This window comes from Globicephala melas, chromosome 15, assembly GCF_963455315.2.
Source record: "Globicephala melas chromosome 15, mGloMel1.2, whole genome shotgun sequence".
In the NCBI taxonomy this organism is placed as follows: Eukaryota; Metazoa; Chordata; class Mammalia; order Artiodactyla; family Delphinidae; genus Globicephala; species Globicephala melas.
Genome location: NC_083328.1, coordinates 51,055,990 through 51,075,241, shown reverse-complemented (window position 1 = coordinate 51,075,241; position 19,252 = coordinate 51,055,990). Strand labels below are relative to the sequence as shown.

The following is a 19,252-nucleotide window of genomic DNA, read 5'->3' as shown; positions in this document are numbered from 1 at the left end:
AACAAACTGGTGGTTGCCCAAGGGGAGATAGGTGGGGGAGATGAATGAAATAGGTGAAGGGGATTAAGAGGTACAAACTTCCAGTTAGAAAATAAATACATTACAGTGATATAATGTACAGCATAAAGCATATTGTCAATAATACTGTAATTACTTTGTATGGTGACAGATGATAAGTAGACTTACAGCGCTGATCATTTCGGAATGTATAACAATATCAAATCACTATGTTGTACACCTGAAACCAATATAAGATTGTAAGTCAATTATACTGCAATTAAAATATTTTAAATAAATAAAATAGAGAATTGAAATAATAGAACATGAAATATTTAATGATACCCAAGAAAATGTTCCAGACATTGTAACTTTGAATCTAAAGCTTAAAAAGGCATGCCATCTCTCACCACTAAATATTACCACTGAGGCAAAAATATTCTAGTAGGATTATTTTACTTGAAAGATAAAGAATTCTTTGTGGATGTAGATACATAAATTAATCACCTTTCAGGGGGAAAACTTTAGGCTGGCCTCAGACTTTGTCACAGCAACGTTAGATGCTAGAAGCAAGTCCTATAAGGTCCTGAAGGAAAGACAAGGTAAACCAAGAATTTTATATAAAGCCAAACAATCATTCAAGTATACAGTGAACAAACAGACATCTTGACATGCAATCATTAGGAGCTATGAATCCCACAATCCATTTAAAAGATACTAGAGGACAAATTTCAGCAAACCAAGTTTTAAATGGAGAAAATAGAGCAAATGGACTACCAGGGAATCCATTTAATCATAAGACTAAGACTAAATCAAATACCAACCAAACCCTGAAAATGTAGGAATAATATAAGTAACATTCAGGAAAGGAAGAAGGAGAAAAGGTGGAAAGTAATATAAATACTGATAATCTTTACAGCCAGTGTCAAAAATATTATTATAGACCAATAAAGCAAGTAACAGAAGTGAAAATATATTTAAAGCTACAAAAAAAAAAAAACACTAACAAAATAAAGTAAATTTTGGGTGGTGAAGAGGAGGAAGAGGAATGGGGAAGAAGTGAAAACATATTACTTTCAACATTGCTTATAGCAAGGAGTAGTAATTAATTGTACTGATATAAATTATGGCACATCCATACAATGGAATGATATGAAACCATTAAAAAGATTAAGGTTGTTCTACTAGTGTGGATATCATTTCCAAAATAGACTAAATTTAAAAAGCAGTATAGTGTGTAAGAAGTAGAAAGAATACATTTATATAAGTTGGTATGGTAAGACTCATAGGCACAGGAATATGATTTCCTCCTGGTACTTGAAGGCTTGTGGGTGGGAAGTAGTCCTTACTTTTGAATTTTGTATCTTGTGCCTGTATTACCTATTTTAAAAATATATACTGTTATTTGTTTTGCAAGAAAAAGAGTTGGAATCCTGATTTTTTGCCCTCCGGAGTTTCACACTCCTTTAAGGTGAAACAGACAAACAGATAACTCTAAACAATGAGGCAAGTGCTATAAAATAGAAATGTACAAGGTGCTTTGGGGAAACATAAGAAGCTTAATTCCTCCTGGAGGCGTTAGAGAAGCTGAGTCTTGAATGGAAAGAAGAATGATTTAAGAGATATTTATAAAACAGAGTCAATCAATATTACTTAGTGAACGCTGCAGGTGTAATGTGAGGCTGCAAAAGAAGTAAAAAATGACTCACTGGTTCTGGTTCCAGCCACTCGGTGGCTTGCAGGGCCATTCATTTTTAGCTCAGCAAACACTTATTACTACCTCACTATGTTCCAAGCACCATGCTGAGCCTTGAGGATTAGAAGTTAGATAAGAAATGGTCCCTACCCTCAAGGAATGTGAAGCAGTGTGGCAGACGGCTATGATGGCCTCAGTTATTCACCCTTCCCTTTGCAGCACCCTCCCATCATGGACAGATCACCCTGTCCTGTCCCTAAACATGGGACCCAACCCAGTGACTCAGCTGGGGCAATGACATGTTAGCAGACAGGACACAGAGGTTGGGGTCCCAGTAAGCCATCGACCTGCGCAAGTCACAAGAGCCTCTCTGAGACTTAAAATGTTCATCCATTAGGTGAAGTGATTGGATCACATGATCCTCTAAATCACTTCTGGGTGGAAAGTTGTAAAAACCCATTGTTTTTATCTTGGCTAGCATGAACCACAATGTCAAAAATGACTAAAAGAGGGAGATCAAAGAAATTTATTTTTGCATGTGGGTGAAAATTTTGGTCTTCCTGAGACATGGAGGAACAATCAATTTAACTGAATTGTGCTTTTGTTGTGATTCCAACCACATGGAGTCAGTGAAGGAAAGAAAAGAACATTGAGTCTTGTTGAACGTGCAATTGACATTTATATTGTAAGTTAATGTATTTTTCTAATCTTGTTGCTGCATAACAGAGATGGTAGGAACAAATCACTGTATTTTTTAAAAAGCTGATTTGTTCACATTGAAAGAATGGAGAGAAACATAAAATCATGCAATTAGGCCAGCAGTTTAGCAGCCTCATTAAGTGGTGTGTATATTTTCCATACGCTCTCATTTCATTTTATGTAATCTTGTCATAAACATCAGGTAGGTGGGAACCAGTGCACTCATTTATAAACCATATCCCATAGGTTAAATGCTGACATCCATATTTGAAGCTTTCTAATTTAAATCTAACAGCACATATTCCTTACACTTCAAGGAAAAGATTACAAATGTTTTGGCATCAGAAAAAAATAATTTAATTGTCCTTTGACTTACTTGGGAAAAACCCTTTTTTATCCAGAAATATGTCATAATTTAATTTGCACTTTTGCATAAAGCACTGAGGAATTCACTTTACCATGACACAAGATAATCTTTATTTTCACAAAATAATCCATTAAATATGGAGTACTTAGTATACTATTGTCCTAGTAATAGGGAATACACAAGGAAGTGGGATCGGCTTTCAAGGACTTTCAAGTACACTTTTTAAAAAATCCCTGTAAAATTTTACCATCACAATAGATCAGATAAATACATTTTGATACATTAATACAAGGATGTACAATGCAACAATAAAAAGGAATAAACTATAGGTACAAGCTGCAAAGTGGATCAATCTCACAGACATAATAATTATGACATAATAATTATCGAAAGAAGCCAGGCAGAAGAGTACATTCTGCATGATTCCATTTATATGAAGTTCAGAAACAAAGTGTTAGAATAGTGATTAGTACCTGTGGTGGTGATGATGGTGGTGGTGGTGATGGTGGTGGTGTGTGTGCATGTGTGGTATTGACTGGGAGGGAGTATGAAGGAACTTTTTGGGGTGCTGAAAATGTTGATCCTGGTGGTGGTCATATAGGTATTTATATAAGTGAAAATTCCTCAAGCTCTCATTTAAGACTTAAAATATATATATATATATATATATATTTATTGGCTGTGTTGGGTCTCAGTTGCTGCACGCAGGGTTCTTTGCAATGTGTGGGCTCTCTGTTGTGGCACGTGGGCTTCTCTCTAGTTGTCGCGTGCAGGCTCCAGAGCATGTGGGCTCTGTAGTTGAGGCACGTGGGCTCTCTAGTTGTGGCACGTGGGCTTAGTTGCCCTGTGGCATGTGGTATCTTAGTTCCCCAACCAGGGATCGAACCTGCTTCCCCTGCATTGCAAGGCAGATTCTTAACCACTGGACCACCAGGGAAGTCCCTCATTTAAGATTTTCATGCTTTATTGCGTATTTTATACTTCCATAAAAACAATTATCACCATCATCATCACCATCATCACCACCATCATTATCACACAGTGGGTTTGAACCTCTACATTCTAGTCAAATTCTAAGACTAGATCACACATGGAAAATTCTATTCTCAAGTCAAGTTGTTTGGAATGGAATTAGATGCTCTTCTCTACTTTTCTTCTTATCTTCCCTTTACACTCCAATCAACAATTGATTTGGGACTTCCCTGGTGGTGCAGTGGTTAAGAATCCACCTGCCAATGCAGGGGACATGGGTTCAAACCCTGGTCCAGGAAGATCCCACATGCCACGGAACAGCTAAGCCCGTGCACCACAACTACTGAGACTGCACTCTAGAGCCCGTGAGCCATAACTACTGAGCCCACGTGCTACAACTACTGAAGCCTGCACACCTAGAGCCCGTGCTCCGCAACAAAAGCCACCACAATGAGAAGCCTGCACACTGCAATAAAAAGTAGCCCCACTCTCCACAACTAGAAAAAGCCCGCACGCAGCCAGGAGGACCCAATGCCACCAAAAATAAATAAGTGAATTAATTAATTAATTTAAAAAAAGAGTTTAAAAAATTGATTTAACAGAAAGTTTAGTGTTTTGTTCTTTTTTTTTTTTTCCAACTGCCGTTGTGTTCTACATAAACTGAATCCTCAGGCAATTTTCTTGATTACCATTCTTTTTGGTTCTCAGTGCCCCTAACAAGTTTTAGTGGAACAAGACACACAAGGTTAGTGAGGAGACACCCTGGGGCAGAGACAGCCCATGTCAGGTTGTTTTGTGCGCTGCCCACTTTTGAAAGATTATGTCCTTAATTAAGGCAAACTGGACAAATGGGCCAGTGGTGACTTTTTCATTTCCAAAGACCGCACGTAAAGGGCTAGGTGGAAGCTGCGATTAATGTACCACTTTAAATCAGGACAAGAGATGTACTGCCCTTTCTCTAAAAAGAATGCAATATGATCTTTTGCAAACACAGGTGTGACTATTAACTTAAAGGTCCTCATTTCTCATATCCTCTATATGTTGTTTCATATAAAGCAACAATAACACATAGGTTTTAAAAAAATTGAAATAAGGAACTGAATGTTAATTCTCGTAACAAGATGTTGCCCCAGAACTGAAAACTAGAGCCTTTTAAGTACAAAGACATGTTCAGGGATCCGCATTCTTGAGAAAGAACTGGGTCTAGGCATCCCCTTGTGACGGAAATAGCTCCATCTTATCTGTCTCCTTCCCTACCAACTTTTTAGCCTGGCCGGGATGGGCAATTTTCTCTAGTTTCTCTGTACTTCCAGTGGACACTGTGGAAGGCTGCTGGGATAACTTTCCTGTGTGTGCCCCACCCTACAGTGGCCTGCCTGGCATGTGAGCCCCAGCAGTAAGATGCACTGGGCTCAACTGCCATGGAGAGAACCATGGGGCTTGGAATAAAAGGAGCAGAGCTAGAGGGAGGGGACTTGTGGGAGGTCCAGAAGGACCTTCCAAGGGCCTCACTATGTCCTCCACAGCAGAAAGCTGGCTCTGGGGACACCTGCCCCAGTGTCACTGGTCTCTTATCCAGAGGAGCAGCCACAGTGAGTCAAGCAAGGACCACGATGGCTGCAAGGATAGACACTCATCCCTTTCTTTCCTCTTTTCTGCCCAACGCTGGAGGAACTAGGCCTTGAAGGTCAGGTGGCAAGGGCAAGGGGCAGGAGACAAAGTGTTTAAGGGCTAGATCCTGTGCCACCAGCCTTCCACTTCAAGGAGTAAAGGATCCAGCTAGAGCCTGCAATGGGGACTAGATGGGATTTAAGTTGAGTCTAAGGTTGAATATTTAAAAGTCTAAGTTTTAGAACTGAAAATGATAAAATCTGCCCATGTAGAACCACTGCTATGTCCTTTTAATGGGCTCCCTTTTTGTACTCTTGTCCCCATGGGCATTCTCAATGCAAGCTCTCTATACTGTCAACCAGATCATGTCCCCACCCTGATCTACACCTTCCAATGGCCTTCCATCACACTTAGACTAAAGCCCAAAGTCCTTTCTATTGGCCTTCCACGGTCTGGCTCCCTGCTGCCTCTGTGACCCCAATTCCACCCACTCTGTGCCTCACTCTTCCAGTCTGGCCTCTTTTCTGTTTCTTGAGCATGCCGAATACACTCGTGTCTCAGGGCTTTTACTGTTCCCTCTGCTGGAAACACTGTTCCCCAGATATGCACATCTCTCTCTTTATTCCCATCTCTGTTCAAATGCTGCGTCCTCAGAGAGGCCATCCCTGATCAAGGTTTCAAAATTGTTTGTTGAGTGAATGACTGTCTGAAATGTTATTAAAGGGAAGAAGAGACAAGTTCAAAAGAATCAAATTGAACTTTGTATTTCAAAATAACATTTAACTATTTAAACCCTCTAAATTGAGGTTCCTTAATAAACTCAATATTAAAGACCTAGCAAAACAGAAAATGACTGCTGTGATTTGGTCTACCAATATGTAAAACTAAAGATAGGCTTAATCTATGACACTCTGAGTGAACCCTAGGGCAGGGGGGTTACTTTTATGGAAGGTGGTGTATGTAGTAGATTCAGGGAAAAAAAACCAAGCACCAAAACATAAAACCTCTCCATTTTGTTCTCCTCCCATCAGAAATTGAAGTTCACTATTTTTCCATACTTTGAGTTTGGACATGACCATGTGGCTTTCTTTGATCAATAGGACGTTAGCAAACGGAGGTATGAAATGCTGTTTTAAACTAGGGCTTGCCTTCCTTTGCTCTTGGGAGCCAGGAGCTCACCATATAAAAAAGCCATATGGAGAAAACACCCTGTCATCCTAGCCATCCAAACTCCACGTGCCCATCTGCATGAATGGAGCCAGCAGAAAACAGCAGACAACTGCTCTGCTGATTGCACGAATAGTTGTTGCTTTAGGCCACTAAGTTTGGTGTAGTTTTTACACAGCAAGGGCTAACTGATGTACTATATTTGGAAGTACTATGTTCCACTGTTAAAACAGTCAAGAGACATAGACGACAGCTTCTAGCTCATCTGTCTATGGGTGGTACGCAGAGAATACAGGAACTTACACAGGAAGTCCTCCAGAACTGGGTTCGAAACTAGCTACATTACTTATTGGCTGTGTGAGCAGTTGGCTGGGACAAATTGCTTAGCCCTTCTAAGCCTTAGTTAAATACAAAATAGAGAACAGGCCTAAAATACTGACCCAACCTCAAAGTCTGATCTGAGGACCATGGCACTCGAGCTTGTCAGAAATGCAGAATCTCAGGTCCCACCCCAGACCTGCTGAATGAAAATCTGCACTTTAACAAGATCTCCAGGTGACTTGTGTGCACATTACAGTTTGAGGAGAGCGGTCATAGTACCCTGTCATCACTCAAGATCACCACATCTCGAAGACTCCAACAGTGAAGAGCCTCACAGCTTTTCCCTGGGATCTTGCAGGGAAACTCAGTCTAGGCTATTTTTCTTGGCTTCTTCAAAAGGCTCGGTGGCTTCCAGCTTTTCTCAGGGCTCAGCAAAGATTGCAGTTTAGCGATTGAGCTGAGGAGCTGTCAGCGGGCCCTCAGCCCCCTCCCACTGAAGGATGCCCAGTTGGTAAACTTTTGATCACCCTCCTCTTTGCTCTGCCTGAAAAACGCCAGGATGTGTCAGGAGAATGAGCCTTTTGCATCTACATCTGCCTCTAGTCCTTGGGGCCTGGCTATTGTTTGCGCCCACTTCCCCCCTCTACTCCCCACCGCTCAGTAGCGGCCAGGCTCGCTCTTTCCTCCTGGCCAGCCGGACCAGCTCCTGTGGCTGAGCATGCCCAGTTGAGCTGCTAGCGTGGCCCCAGTCCCCAATGCGCAGGTGCCACGTCTCCGGGTTTTGGTGGCCGCCGGCCCAGATGAGGAGGCGGGGTGGCTTCGGGGAGGAGGGAGCCCTCCCTGGAGGGAGTCCTGGAGCCTCACGTTATGAGGGTCCACACAAAGGGTGATGCTAAAGGGAACACCATTAGGGTCTAAATGCGTGGGTGACTCAGAGTCACCCGGGGCCGAATTAGGGCCGAAAACTGGCTGGAGCTGCGCCCCAGCATCCCAGGGACCAAAGTCTGGGGGATTTGCGTCTCTGAGGTTGCACATGGGGGAAGACTTTTTGGAACCACTTAATCTTTCTGTGGCTCAGTTTAAGCCTCCGGGGTTGGGGGGGAGAGAGTAGTACCTGCTTTGGAAGATTGTTTTAAGAATTACAGGAATAAAAAGCCTTTATGACAGTGCCTGAAGCACTGTAAGCGCTTTATGTGTTTATTAAACAAAATATAAACAAATAAACCCTCGCCAAAGGCTTTGGGGTTGTCAGCTTTCGCCAGTCCTGACCCCTGTCCACTCTTTAACCCCCACCCTAGCCCCAGGGCCCACAGCCGGCTGCGCGTCTAGAATCGGAGAGGGGTGTCCCCCACCCCTCACAGGTGGTGCTCGCGAGGCGCCACGCTGTGCGTCCCCCGACCCCAGGAGCGGGGCACGCGCGGGGGCGCTGGGACACCAGGGGGCGGCCGGAGAGACCCCAGAGGAGCGCGCTGCGGGGCGGCTTCCCCGGGCGCCCCACCTACCGTTTCCCGGCGCAGCCCTCCACCCAGCCCGGCCGCCACCCCTGGCGCCCCCTCCCCGCCCCGCTGGCTCGCGGCCGGCCCGGCCCCTGCCCACCCCCAGCCCGGCCGGGAGCGCCGCACTGGGCATGCTCCGTAGCCCGGGCAGGTTGAGGCTGCGAGGCGACAGCTCGGGCTCCAGAGCCGGGAGGCGAGAACGAGGAGGGAGACTCGGGGGCTGGGAAGGAGGGAGCGGCCGGCCGCGAGGCCCGGAGCCGGGACACGCCGAGCCCGGCGGGAGGGCGGGCGCAGCGGGCCGGCGGTGCCCCGCTGCTTGCCTAGGGAGCGCCCGCGGAGACCCCCGCCGGGGGCTGAGGTGAGAACCTAGCGCCCTGGAGGCAGGGGGCGGGGGCGGGGCGGGGCGGGGGCGGGGCGGGGGGCGGGCCCGCGCGCCAGGAGGGGGCTCGGCGGCTGGAGCTTTCTGCGGGGAGGGGGTTGGTAGCGCCGGGAGCAGTTAGTGAGCCGCACCGCAAACAAGAGCTCACACACACACACGCGCGCGCACAGTCGCGCGCGCACCCACTGGGTCTCCAGGCGGCGGCCGTGGCCGCATCCTCGGCAGCTGCTCCAGGCAAAGTGACAGGTAGGAGAAGGCTTTCCGGGTCCCGCCCGAGGATGCTCCGGCCCGCCCGGGCCCGCTGGGCTTGTTTGCTCCCGGCGGGTGCGTCCCGGACGCGCGCCCGCGCGCGCGCACCCAGATGCCCAGCCCCGGAGCCGGTGCAGGTGCCGGTGCCAGGCGCCCGGCGCGCGCGGGAGGCGGGGGTCCCCGCCGCCACCCCCTTCCCCTGTAGTCATCGCCCGCTGGGTTTCCTTAGACTCAGTCCAGACATTCGCCGCTTCTGGCTAGAAATAGCTCGGCTCGACGTGAATATGATTATTTTGGTTGGAAATTGTCGGCACCGTGCAACGCCATGTAAATGTGTATGCGTGTGACTCTTCTTACCTCTTTTGGGGAAATAATAGAAATGACTGACCATTTCCACTTAAGACAACACTGACAGGCCGGCACTCTTTGGGGGCTGTGTTCCAGCCTCCTAAGAGCATACAAATGATGGAGACTAAAGGTTGTCTTATTTTCAGAATTTTGAAGTTGCCTTTTCCGTAACTAATTAGACACTGTCTACATAGTACAATACTTCTGACTGTAGACTTTGTAGGCAGTACTGTTACAGAAGTATGGAAATACGGAGTTCTTCAATTTCCCAGTGTGACTCAGTGCAACTTAATCTAGAATCATAAAACTAGCATTTGTTTTTTCTAGAGAAAAATGCAAAGGCATATTATAGTTTCATAAATGTGCATGTGTTTGGGAGATGGCCCTCTGACTTTTTTTTTTTTTTTTTCTTTATGACTCTTGAGGTGATTCTACCTATTGTTCTAAAGCACATGTTCGAAATTTAATTCTGGCCAAAACGTCCATGGAAGGTCACCATTTTTACCGTAAATGTGATACATGGTGGCCTGTAAATTAAGTTTTGAGTGTGTGGAGATAGCTGTTTAATAATTCTGTTTCGTTGGTAATGATGTCATTCAAACTTTAGCTATATAACATCTAAAATAGTTATTTCCCCTTTAAAGAGAAATCGGGTTCATAAAGTAGACTGACCAGTAAAAGCAACTAGTGACTTTATCTGGGCAGTCTATCTACAAGGTTAATAAGGTGTCCGAGGAACTGTATTCTTCAGAAAAAAAACATATTTGTGTGTGTGTGTAAATTTTAACTTTATCCTTTTTGTTTTTTCAAGACTCTTGGTTTCAAAAATACATGCTTGAACTGAGAACCTAATACTTTGTGTGCTTCAAACTTCAGTGGCCTAAGTTATTAGAATCATGCAGAAGGACAAAAATTTAGCTGGGCAGGGGCATGTGATTTAATCTGCCCTTATCCGTATTATGTAATCTAGAATGCTGTGTTTTGATAGGACAGTCTTGCATATTTTTCAGCTGGTGTTTTTATCTATTATGTCATCTTCCTTTTGAAGTTTAATAAATGATGGCCATCTTGAAAGAACACCTGTTTTCATAAAAATTCACTTTTTAAGCAGAATAACATTTTTTATTGGCATTTTTATGGACAGGAGAGACTTTGCTGCCATAACTAGTAACCCTTTGAGAGTAACTTATTATAACATATCTGTGGTAGCCCATATTAGATTACTGATTATACTTTTCTACAACTATATTATTATTCAGCCATCCCAACTTAGTTTTGATTTAGCTTTGATATCACTACCTAGCTCTGAATTAATCGCTGGTGAAAATGCTATTCTACGCGTAACTGTCAAAACAGAATTTCTAAGACTCCATTTGATCACTGGGTACACATTGATATGTGTTGGGATAATGCTACCTTTATTTTACAAATGTACACCCACACAGAGAGCTTTGTTCTAAAATACTCTTTTGCAAGTTTAAAATTGGTGTGCCTGAAAAATGTGATTGATGTTAAACTACTTCTACGCCCTGGAATCTTGAGGGGGTGTGTTTTTGCCTAATGAGATAGTGAAATAGGGAAGTTTAAAAAGTGTTAAGGGTTACCAGAATGATTTTGCAGAAATGGAGTTTTAAATCGGTATCACCTCTTTGAAATATTTCATCCCCAGCAGAGACTTAGCCAGTGCTTTTGGCCTTGCTATTTTGTCTTTCTTAAGAACAAATCCAACATCTTTAGATTAATGCGTACTGCTGATTTTGGCAACGTGGGACAGTTATATTTGGCAATCCAAATGAACATGGTATTTTCCTAGGATACTAGTAAATTCACTTTGGGGTTTGATTTGTTAAGAATTGAAATGATGTCTAAGGCTTGACAGATATTCAGCCCTAACCCATCTTCCAAGTTAAAATTGAGGTAAAATTGAGTTTTAGTGCTGTTGTGTTGTTTTCCTTGAACCCATCAGATGGCATGCCAATTTGTGAAAAGATGTGATAGATAAGTCGGCTTCTGGATTTTGTGTCTGCATTTTTTCCCCCAAACTTTCAGATGTAGCTGGCAAACTTAAATTATCTAATTCCTTCATTCTATCAATCATTTCTGTGGATTATTTTTTAAAAAATACATTAGTAATTAGTTGCCGAGTTTATTTTTTACTTTAAAAACCTTGTGTTGAGAATAAATTTGATCTTTGTGGATCACAGCCCTTATGTAATACAGTCACAGGAAAGAAAGATTATGTATTTCTTACATTCTCCACAAATGTCTTTAATAGTGAGCTCAAGTATTTTGGGGGAGGTAAAAATATTCTTTGAAACTTAAACTTATTTTGCAGACTGTGACTGAATTTTCGTCGTTTGTGACCACTCGTAAAGTAAGGATGAAACAGCGTGTTTATTAGCACGAAGGACCCAGGTCTTTAATAAGCCATCTATCACAGTGAGTTCTGTAAAACCAAGAACTTGTGTGTTTGATATGCAGAATGAGGTCAAGGACTAATGGAGACGCTTTAATGATCACAGTTAGTATATTTCATGTCCAGACTGAAGTTTCTAAAATAGTTGCTGTTCACCATGTAATGTGAATTTGTGTGTCTTATTAGTGCCTGCCAAAAAGACTTACCACCTATCAGGAAATCAATACAGCTCTTCATCGCTGAGTTTCTGTGGTTTTACTATCTGTGAGGACACTCAGTAATTCTCAGTACTGTCCATTCTGCACTCTTCTATTTCTCTGTAATATTTAGGAACTATAATAACCCTGTGTAGGTCATTCTTTCATTCCTCAATATTTGTTTTTCTGTTTCATAGTTTTTCTTTTGATCAAGCCTCCTCCTTGGAAGTAGAAATACTTCCTCAAGGTGTAATATTACTTATCTAGTTATGCCTTAGAAAGAGATAAGTTTTTGCGCATTCACAGGCTGGGACTCTTTAGCTCACCAGATATATAAATGGGTTTACTTCACCCCCGGGGAAGGAGAGCTGGGTGAAAATGCATCACCAAGTAGATGAGTGAGAAGTTTGCATTGTCCTTACTGGAATGAAGCCTGCTTTTAAAATTCACCCCAGAGTCATTGGGAGATCCTTATGTTCAAGAGGATGAAGGGCCAGCAGAGGTTTTGTTTTCTCTGTGTGAACTCCATCTACTTTCCTTTTCTTTGCGGAATCAAAAATAGATGAAAGGGACATAAATCAGAAGACGGTTTTTCTCTGCACACCCCTTTGCCTACTACCTAGAGAACCTTCAGTGAGAAGGTCGCATACCATGTGACTGCAAGATAGTGTTATCTTATCCCCTTGACCAGGAGTCTCCTTTAGGGCCCTTGTCCCCTAATCCTTTGGTGTGCAGAGGGCTTGGAAATTCCACCTCTGTCCACCGAGCCACCCTGGGGGCAGTCAAATCATTGCTTTAAGATATAGTGCCCTTGTTATAGCATTTTTCTCCTCCTGAACAATTAGAGGAGGTGGTTGGCTCCCTGATATGAATGAAGTAGCCATTTCCTCAGAGCAGGAGGAAGACAGTAATGCAAAGAAACTAATTATAAGCAGCTCGTTCAGAGAGAAGAGAACACAGACCACTAGATTTACACTTGACATCTTTGCTGTCTCCCCCAGGACAGGAGCTCTTCACCTCAGGACCACCCTCTAATGGCCTAATGATGGCATTTGGTAGGTCCATCTAGCTGGCAAATACATCTTTATTTTCACTTACTTCCAAATGACAATTAGGGCAGGTATTAGAGTCACTGATGAGTCTCGGCATTTAATGGGTTGTAAAAAGAAGCACGTACGTTACTATGTGTGCCTTAAATTTTTTTTTTTTTGGTACGTATATTTCAATATAATTGGTTTCTTCTGTACTTAATTTTATACATTTCAAAACATTTTGCTGAGAAGGGTCTGTAGGATTCATCACATTGAAGGGGGGTCTGCGACCCACTCAAGTTAAAGGACCACTGCTCTCGAGATGCTTCCTCTTGGAGGCAGCTGGCGGCGGCGGGGGGCGGTAAGTTGGGGTTTGCTTTCAACAGTGTAAAGTTGCTGTGACCTTCGGGTACTGGAATCAGGTGGACCCAAGCTTGAATCCTGGCCATGTCATGTGTTAGTATGTGACTCTTGAGTGTCTGTTGCCCCATCTGTAAATGAGGAGGATAACCCTATAAGGCAAAAGTGCCCTGCAGTGTAGTGTGAACGATGCCAGCTGTTGTGTTACTGCTGCTATTGCTACAAATGCTCTTGGCTACCAGTATGACTATTCACCCCCTTGTTCTCCTCCTCCATAGGGGGCAAAGGCCAGTGGCCTATCCATACAAAGCAGGCTGTGCCAGTTCCTGTAAAACTGTTAACAAGGGACACTTGCCCTGCCCCTCTACTAACACAGAAGTTCTAGTTACCTTTTAGGGCTACTGTGAATGCCAGATCTTCCTCTGGACTTGCCTGACTCTGTGACTGCAGTTGGACAGAGGGGCCTCATGTTAACTCAGCCCTAACTGCCTCGAAGTTCTGTGACTGGGGGGTTTCGAGGAACTCAGTGAGCTGGAAGCTATCCCCAGGGCGTCTGTGTCTCCCAGCCAGGCTTTGAAAAAGGACCATATGAAGCCAGTTAGGCCTGGAAGGAGAGGGGCATCTGCCAGAATAATTTGGGGATCTGTGATGTTTACGGGGAGGTGTCGTGACTCCTGTTTCCCCACGGGCTTCCGCGGGCACGCTGATGGCGACAACAGTAACAAAACCACAGATGTAGGTTAAGTTCTTAAAATGTGCCACTTTATTTAACTCTCCCTACAGCTTTTCTTGGCGGTTCCTAATAGTATCTCCATTTTACATATGGGGAAACTGAGGCTGGGAAAGGTGAAGTTATTCACTTCCGGGAGGGAAAGTTAGAGATGGGAAGTCAAACCCATGTAGGCTGACACCAGAACTCCAGCCTCTAACCACTGTGCTGTGTTACCTGCCACTCAGGTACATGCTGCCAAGAGGTTTGCTACAGTGAAAACTTTTGAGACCATTATTTTAAGTGACGGGGCTGAGGTATGACAGAGAAGCTTCTGGCAACCCTGCCTTGACCACGGAATTGAAATGGGAAGTTGAAGATAAAACCACGTGCCCTTATCTAATCCTAGATGCTTTTGTTTCTGCAGATACCTGGGAGGGAGGTTACTAAATGCTGCTTCAGGGTAGGCTAAAACCTAATTTAGTTTTCTGAAGGGCCAGCTCTTCCTGGGTGAGGCTCCTCATGGTTTCAATCAGGTGTGACCCACTCTGATTCCTCTGAGGGCCAGGTAAGCATCATGGGGCTGCCCAGGTGTCAGCCCCCTTAGCGGATGGGGAGGCCGTGTGCATCGGGAGCTCTGCCCTGACCCTTCCTGGGGGCCAGGTCTATTAGATTTCTGCCAGGTGGGCGTGGGGCTCAGGGTTGCCAGCACGTCTTCATTTTCAAGAGAAGCATGAAATACAGATTTCTTTAAAGCGTGAGATATCATTGCAAAAACTTTAGAAATAATTACAGTGGAAACAAACATGTCAGCCCACGGGCTGGCGAAACAAAACACGTTTGTGGAACATATTCGGCTCATGAGCTCCCACTTTGAGCTTTGTCAAGTATAAGTGCTTGGAAACCTTGTGAACTAGTGTTGTCTTGATTAAGTAAGCATGGTGCCTTCTTTATTCATGCTTTTCTTTTCTTCCCCCTGTTAAATTTCTTACAAAGGTGGTTATGGCCATTTGTTTCCAGTGGACGTTAGTTTCAGAGTCTGAATTTCTGCCTGTTTTTCCCCTCCCTCATTTTTCTAAGATGTTAGCAAGTCTGCAGAGTTGAAGGAGGAAGGCCAGGGCTTTCTCTCCTATTTCGTGGGCTCCTTTGAAATAAGACCACCTAAGTGTGGAGAAATGCGTGACTCCATTTATGGGGACATGGAGGGTCTCTTGTGTACATCACTGATCTGAACTCTAACCAGTCACAAAATGTTCCCCCTGCTATTTGGTAGTTGCTGGATTTGTCCTGGGCACACAGAATGTAGATCTGTTTCTGCAGGTCGGTGTTTCAACGTGCAATCTACTTAACAGCCCTCATTTTCTTTTGGCTCTTAAAGGAGGAATCCCAATGGATCAAATGAAACTGAAGTCCTTTGAGATAGGATGTCTGCTGATGCACTATCATTGGATAAATCACCAGAGCCCCCTCTAGAATTTCTATTAATTTTTTGTCTTCATTGGTTTTTAAAATGATGGATGTGATACATTAATATGTTCCAATTGCAGTGATAATGCAGAAGCACAGAAACAAAATGTAAAACAACCTTTCCCACCTACACCCATACCCAGATATAACCATTGGCAACAGTTTAGAGCACTCTCTCTTCTCCTTTTTCTATGCATTTACATATATAAGTACATATACATGCCTTTTTCTTACTACATAAACTGGATCGTACTGTGTATGTTTTTCTGCGACTTGCTTACTTGCCACTTAGTGTATGTTGTGGTGATCTTTCCATGTCCATATACTAGTTATATTTTTCTTTCTAACATTACATAAACTCTAGTAGTACCATAAATAAACTACGGGTGTACAGTGTTTTATTTTAACCATTCTCCTGTTATCACTGTTGCAAACTGAAAGACTGAAGATCTTTGTACCTATGTCTTCAAGCACATGTGTGAGAATTTCTTGTAGATAAATTCCTAGAAATAGAACTATTTGGTCAAAAAGGTATGCCCATTTTACATTTTGAGGGAGCACTGCCAAATTGCCTTTGGAACCTCAAATTATGAATATGGTGTCTAATTGAAGCATGCCCCACATTGTTTCATTGCTTTACTAGTTCAGTTGGATCTCAGTTATATACAGTACACCAGGAAATGACTTTAGAAATAGTCTATGTCCTTAAAATTCCTTGAAAATACAATACTTAATCAAAAAGAATTTACCAATTAATAGGCCAATTAAAAAAATTGTTAGTAAAGAGATATTGAGTAGAATCTGAGTTGAAAATCTATATTCTGATCAATTTGGTTAGCTGTGAACCTCTAAATTCCTCAGACCAGGGACATGTCATAAACACCCTTGAATATATGGTCAAAAAAGTGAGGTGCTGCACAGACAACAGAGGTTGATATTGACCTGGGAAAATCAAATTAATTTCATTGCTAAAAATTCTATCCAGGTGTATTTATAGCTTTAGACTTTCAACTACTTAATTATTTAAGAATCTCTTTTACCTTCTACTTTCTACTTTGAGAATTAGAAGATTCAGAGATAAATTTATTTTATTGAGTTTTATTATTTAATAGATACCTGAAGTGAATTTCCATGCTAGTTAGAAGTGATATATAGACAAAGGGCTGTATAAATTAGAAACTACACTGTATTTTCATTTAGAGACATTAGGAAAAATACAGAAAATCTAGGTCACCGATTCTCAACTTCTTTCAGAAGTTAACTTCAGTAATTATAGTTGTTTTCAATAATATGAAGTGAATTATTAGTTAATTTTTAGAATTTTATGACATCCCTTGAAAGACTTGGAATCACCCTAAAGTATCATATTATCAGAGTTAGTAAATCTCGATGTGGATAAATAGCAGGAAATGAAATATTGTTTCTGTTTTCAAAGATGGATTCAGTTCTTTCATCTGTTTCTCCAGATACCCATTTTTAAGAAAAAATCTGGTGAGGTTGGCAGTGATATTCGGATTCTGATTATATGCTTTCTGCGTGTTTATTTTTATAACACACAGTGAATTGTAGAAATATGGTAGGATTCAGTCATGTTTCCTTGGCATTAAAACCTTGCATATTCAGGAAAGTCTGTACTAGGTTTTGTTCATGGAAATGTCATAGCGTTTTACAATTTACAGACAATTTCCTTTGATGATATCTCTGAAAGCCGCAGTGGAGGGCCCCACCTGGTCACTCTTTAATCTTGTGTCATTCAGGGCCTGCCGGGGAACAGATGGTGGGTGTCGACTGAGTCCTTTGAAGAAGGCTTCATAAGGAGACCCTTCAGGAGGTATGGGCAGGTGTAGGGAACAAAACCACAACCAGGGTGAGGGCTGAAGAGGGACTTAGCAACGATGGGGAGCTTTCCTACTCTAAGTAAAGGGGCAAGAAAAGCTGTCCTACAAGAGATGTATCCTGTTGTAGAGGGACACAGTCAACCTGTAATGTCCCTGCGGGAAGATGGCAGGGAAATAAATATAACTACATCACTCTCCTCTTGTCCCTTAGACTCTGGCTGGTGCCTTCCATTAGCTGATTCAGATAGAAACTAGAGGGCAGGAGCAGGCAGGAGTGAACAAGGATGGTGAATGGGTCTGGGCTGGCAAACTGCACGCTCTACCTGCCTGCTGTTCTAGAGCAGAGGTGTGCGTGGGTCAGGCCAGGCTGGAAAGCCTGTGGTCTGGTTTTGTGGCCAAAGAAAAGAAAACTGTAGCCATGAGGACTAAATTTAAATGGAAGTCGGGTATGTCCCATAACGTCACATGGCTGATATCACTAAGATGTGTGGTGGGCCTTAGAGTAACACTTAATTTTTTTTTTTTTCACTTGGAATGGATTGTGCTTCTTGGGAGATGAGCAGAATGGGAAACTTTATGTATTTACCTGAAGAACCAAAACTGTAGGCTCTAGAAAGAAGAGACAGAAGGGATTCATAAAGTCCATAAACAACATGGAGTTAGATACCTAAGATATAATTCCTTTGTTTTTAATATTTTATGAAAACATTTTATCTAAAATGTCAGGTACCAGGGGAAAGAGAAGAGGAGGAAATTAAGGTTATTAACAGTAATTTTTCTTCAAAGAAGTCAATGTAACTGAATCATTAGCGTCACTGAGGAGAAATGAACAAGCTGTGTTTTCCCATTGTTCAGCATGACAGTAAGACTCTGAGATTTCAGGCTCATCTGTTCCCTTGTTTTCTTGGTGCTGTTGTTTGAAAAGGTGAAGACTCTGGGCTCTGGACTCTGTTTAGTTTCTGTACTTGTCCTGAATGAACAAGCAATGAATTGGTTAGAATCATAAAGTCAGACTGCTGGAAGGAATGACAGAATTCATCTCTTCTTCCCTCCACATTTTATGGTACAAAAAACCAAGACACTATTAACAACTGCTGCTGTGCAAATTCCCCAAGTTGGTGAATGGGGAAGTCGCATCCCTTCACTCTGAAGGAATTGCACTAGATGAATTCATTTTTGCTGTTACCCTTGTAGATTCCTGAAGTTCCTGATTCCTAGGCCTTGCTTGGCCGTTCGATACTGTTTTCATATATCAGAGGCAGGCCTTCTTGAGCACCTCTTCCACCACCCAGCCCTTAAAATGGTATCCTCTGGAGGTCTCTGAATTGCTCTCGACTCTTCTTATGGTACGTATTCTTTCAGTACAAGACAACTCACCCACTTCTACCTTTTTTACAACCACTTATTCACTGATGACTCCCATATCCCTAACTTGTCTGAGCTTCAGTTATATCCCATTGTCTGCTGGAGATCTTGACATTGAAGTCTTACGGCTACTTTCAAATCAGTGTGCCCGAAACAGAAGTCCTCAACTTCACTCCAGATCTATGTCTCATCTTAGGTTCTAAATCTTCGTGAATCCAACAGTCACCAATTATTTGAGTTTACCATTAATATCTTGAATTTCTATCCATTCCTCTATTCTTATTGATGCTACCTAAGTTTCTGTCCTCAACTTTCATGCCTTGGTTGTTCCAATAACCTTTCAATCAATTTCCTATTGCCTTTTCTCTCATTCATTCAATGTTTCATGTTTTCTATTAGCTATTAAGTGAGTATCAGGTACTGTAACAGTGAGCAAGCTGCAGCTTCTGCCCTCAGGGGTTTGCAGTTCCCTGGAGGAGAGAGACAAATAAACAACTACTTTATAAGTTTACGTTTTTACCCCTTTACTCCAGTCTCTATACTCAGCTAAAGTCATTTGCACACAGC

The 19,252-nt window shown here is 42.8% G+C and overlaps 1 protein-coding gene across 6 annotated transcripts in view; it reads left to right on the top strand.

The window, feature by feature from the left end:
• Window positions 1–8,518: 8,518 nt before the first annotated feature.
• The window catches only part of PLCB4 (phospholipase C beta 4), a 421,043-nt gene continuing 410,309 nt past the window's right edge, over window positions 8,519–19,252 (top strand). For 2 of the 6 annotated variants that reach the window (XM_030872577.3, XM_060284138.2), the window contains exon 1: window positions 8,519–8,684. The gene's annotated coding sequence lies outside the window, so the exon portion shown is untranslated. Of the gene's footprint in view, window positions 8,685–8,803; window positions 8,952–18,543; window positions 18,667–19,252 lie in introns of those variants that run through there. The other 4 variants (XM_060284140.1, XM_060284139.1, XM_060284144.2 and 1 more) reach the window with 3 other exon arrangements.